This window comes from Mastomys coucha, unplaced genomic scaffold (assembly GCF_008632895.1).
Source record: "Mastomys coucha isolate ucsf_1 unplaced genomic scaffold, UCSF_Mcou_1 pScaffold14, whole genome shotgun sequence".
Lineage (NCBI taxonomy): Eukaryota > Metazoa > Chordata > Mammalia > Rodentia > Muridae > Mastomys > Mastomys coucha.
In genome coordinates, this window is record NW_022196896.1 from 120,101,084 (window position 1) to 120,105,694 (window position 4,611).

Sequence of the window (4,611 nt, forward strand, 5' to 3'; positions counted from 1 at the left end):
CAGTTTGACAGGACTTTATTTTAGAGATTTACTTCATGTTGTTTTCCATCCTTCCACTTCTCAGTGCTAACTCTGCCCTTAGCAGGTACCTGTTGTCATTCACTCACAGATGTTGCCTGTAATTACTTCTTGCCTAACTGGAGCTTGTTTTTGCATCCAAGCGATGCCCAGAGAGGCAGCTTTCTGTTACTTTTAAATTTTTCTGTCAGATATAATTTGCAGCCTGTCAACTTGTTCAGATGGTTGATATTTATCCAAATGAAATTTTCTTTTATGTATTCTTTCATCAAAACTTTCAAGAGGCATATATGGCAAGCGCAAATAAGATTAATTCCCTGTGACCATAAGATTGATGTTTGATAACTATACAAGAGAAAATGGACAATAAATAGTAATTATGCTTTGTGGAAACTCCTAGGATAGAGCTGTTTATTAAAACCCATCAAAAGAGTTTGCTGTGAAGATGTACTTAAGAATGGTTGCTAGATAGAGATTCTATAAGGCGTGCCACTGAAAATGGCTCAAAAAAAACAACAACCCAGAGGGTGATAAACAGATAAGAGAAACTGCAGTGAGCTGAAGTTAATCTTAGTAAGGAGAAGCTGAAATGCATCTTGGGTATAATTAGGTAAAATGAAAGGTTGGATGTAATTGGGGTCAGACTATAAGCAAGAAAATGATGATTCTTTTCTGTGTTGTTTTACAGAGTTTGGCTGTGCCAGGGACATAATAGTGTTGGGTTTGTGTTTTCAAAAGATCATTCTAGGAATAGTAAGGAGACAAGAGTGAAAGGAATTAGGATCAGGAAGAACACAGTTGTTACTGCTAAGATTTAGTTGAGAATTTATGAGATAATAAATTTAGAGTATGGACATAAAAACTATAAGTCCTTAAAGACATTTTAATAAATAAATTGAGAAATAAGATTAAGAAATTTTGTCTAGGAATATATGGCTAGCCTGTATCAAGAGTAAAATGGATTACTATATTGTTCTGAGTTACAAGAAAGCTTATACTTCACAACAGTTATCAACATTATAGCTATAATAGATCCAGAAATAATTTTGAAGCTGAAAGTCTTATAGTGCTTGTGTCTGATTAAGCAATTCATAATATACTTCCAGAAAAAGTTTTGTGTCCTCTATTATGTTCAACAAAGTGCTCTTGTATTAATGGTTTAGGACAGTGTTCCAAAGTCTGCCATTCTCTACACATTGACCAGTTGTGTGAATCTCTGTATTACTTCCCATCTACTGCAAGATGACTCTCCTCTGATAATGGCTGAATGAGAAAGAATACCATTAGGAGTCATTTTATTGCTGCTTTACTATAGCAGAACAATAATATTTGGATTTTCCCTGGTCTATTTTGTCTCAAGTTCTTGGCTACCTGATCAGTGTCAGGCATGAGTTCCATCTCCTGGAGTGGCTTCAAATGCAACTAGATAGTATTTATGTCTAATGTTGCTCTAGCTTGACTTCTAATCCAACGTCAGCACTGTAAGATCTTCATCTTCAAAATTATTTCTGGATCTATGATAGCTATAATACTGATAACTGTTGTGATATATACATTTTCTTGCATCTCTGAACAATATAGCAATCCATTTTACTCTCTACAGGATATCCATAAATTCAGAGGCTGAATTTTTTCGTTTTATTTGTCAATACTCCCACATTTGTGTCACCATTGCACTAATGCATCTTGTGGCCAGGTAACCTCTGTAGATCACAGGATTGGAGGATTGGTAGTTACTTTTTCCCACCAGAAGCATGAAGAGTGCTATATAGTACCATGAATAGTCATCAATAAAGGTGAAAGCTCTAGTTAAGCTTCTGCTTGACTTGCCCAAGCTAAATGAGATATGTTAGTGTCATCTTCTGAAGTAGGGCCTTACCATCAATTTACAGAAAGCAATTAATATCCTAGACAATAGCCTGAATTGTTTTCAGATTTCCTTGGGGGCACTTTAGACAACAACTAAATTAGATGTAACCCATTTCTGACACTAAAGGTTTTACTTTGTAGCTAGAAACTTCACACTGGGCATTTGGTGATTCCATTCAGATTCCTTTCTTATTTGTACATATTTTAAGAATCTATAATAATAGGTTTCACATGAACTTTAGTGTTAGTTGTCCACCCAATAACCCTTCCCTTCCCTCCCTATTTCACCCTATCTCCTTTTAATCCTGTTCTAGTCTGTCTTCATGTGTTTCCATGACTTTATATTTTGTTTCCTCTTCTTTGGGATAACATACTCTATTCCTAAGCTCTGTGGTTGTACAGATTGTAGCCTACCTACTGAAGGCTTAAAGGCTAACAACTACATATAAGGTAATATATAACATTTATATTTTGGTTCTGATTACCTCACTTGGGGTAATTTTGTCTAGCTCCATTAATTTATCTCCAAATATAATGACTTTATTTTTAAATAATTGCACAATAATATCCCTTTGAGTAAATGCTTCACATTTCCATTATCAATCATCTGTTGATAGACATCAACACTATTGCTAATTTTTATTATGAAAAGAGAAGCAATGAATATGGATGAGCAAGTGCCTCTGTAGTAGGACATAGAGTCCTTTATATGTATGTACTCAAGAGTGGCATAGCTAAATCTTGAGGTAGATCAATTCCCATCTTTCTGAGAAATAACCACATTGATTTCCAAAGTGGTTGTAAAATTTTGCACTGCCACAAGCAATGGAAGAGTGTTCCTCTTACTCCACATCCTTACCAGAAAGAGCTGCCATTTGTTTTATTGATCTTGACCATTCTGACTGGTGTAAGACAAAATCTCAAAGTAGTTTTGATTTGCAGTTCCCCAATGGCTTAAGGATGTTGTACATTTCTTTAAGTGTTTTCAGCCATTTGCTTCATCTTTTGAGGACTGTCTGTTTAGATCCTTACCCCATTTTTCAATTTGGATTATTTGTTTTTCTTCATGTCTAGTTTAGTTTTATATATAAGTTAGATATTAACCCTCTATTCATGTATAATTTGTAAAGACTTCTTTTACATTCTTTAGCCGGTTGCTTTTATCAAATGATGGTTTCCTTTGCTATATAGAATGATGGTTTCTTTTGCTTTTCATTTTCATGAGGTCTCAATTATTAACTGTTGTCCTTAGTGCCTGTGCTATTAGTGTCCAATTAGAAAGTCTTTCCCTCTGTCACTAATTTAAGATTATTCCCCATTTTCTTTTCAAGTAGAATGAGAGTATCTGACCCTATTTTGGGTCCTTGAGCCATTTGGAGTTGAGTTTATAAATATGGATTTATTTGGAGCCACACAGTTAGTTCAGCATTATTTGTTGCAGATGCTTTCTGTTTTCCAATGTATATTTCTGGCTTCTTTGTATAAAATCAGGAATTCATAGGTGTGTGGATTTATTTATGACTCTTTAGTCCAATTCTATTTATTCATATGTCTGTCCTTATGCAATACCATGCTGTTTTCTTACTAAAAATTTGTAATACAACTTGAAATCAGGAATGGTGAAACTTTTAGCAGGACTTTTGCTAAGCAGGGTTGTTTTTGTGATCCAGGGTATCTTATATTTCCATATGAAACTGAAGATTGCCTTTCAATTTCTCCGAAGAATTGTGTTTGAGTTTTGACAGGGATAGTATTAATGTGCAGATAGCTTTTGGTAGGATGTCCATTTTCACTATATCAATGTTACAGATCCATGAGCATGAGAGATTTCTCACCTTTTAGATATTCTTTACTTTCTTTCTTTGATGTCTTAATTTATTATGCAAGTCTTTCACTTGCTTAGTGAGAGTCAGCCAATTCTATATGCATATGTACATTTCTTTGTATATAAAATATTTTATATACAAATTAATACATTTATATTTGTATATAAGAAAATTACTGACTGCTGTGTCATTCTTTTATCCTACTCTATTTCCAAAGTGTTTATCAGCTGTAAAGTTTTCCTGGTAGGGTTTTTAGGGTCTTTAATGTATAAAATCCTAACATCTGCTAATAGAGTTGTTTGATTTATTTTCCTATTTAGTATCAATATTTCATGCCATTTATTTGTTGATGCATGTATATGTGTGTGTATGTTAGAGATAAAGAGAAACAGAGACAGATACACACAGGGAGAGAGAGAGAGAGCGAGAGGGAGGGTGAGAGGAAGAGAGAGAGAGAGGGGGGAGGGTGAGAGGAAGAGAGAGAGAGACAGAGACAGAGAGGTTTTCTTGTTTTTGTTCTAGAGCTTTCAGGTATACCATTAAGTTGGTAATATGAAATCTCTTCAGTTGCCTCTTAGAACTGCCTTTATCATGTCCCATAGTTTTTTTTTTTATCTTTTTCCCCAAGTCTCAACAGTGATCATCACCCGAATGAGATTCTATGGAAGTCAACATATACTTATTGTTTGTTTTTATGTCCATCCAATTCAAAAGGTTTTAATTTCCTTCTCAATCTCTGACTAGGACTGTTTTTCATTAAATAATGGATTGTTCAGTTTCCACAAGTTTGTATACTTCCTGTTGTTGTTCTCACTATTATCATCCAGCCTTAACCCATGGCACTCAGATAGGGTGTAGGATGTTATTTCAATTTTATTATCATTTGAGACTTGCTTTG

General features: G+C 34.4%; 1 non-coding gene across 1 annotated transcript; it reads right to left on the minus strand.

The window, feature by feature from the left end:
- Window positions 1-4,322: 4,322 nt before the first annotated feature.
- LOC116089578 lies at window positions 4,323-4,392 on the minus strand. Its single transcript, XR_004118365.1, has one exon. It is a non-coding gene; the product is annotated as a small nucleolar RNA SNORD30 (small nucleolar RNA).
- Between the last annotated feature and the right edge of the window lie 219 nt (window positions 4,393-4,611).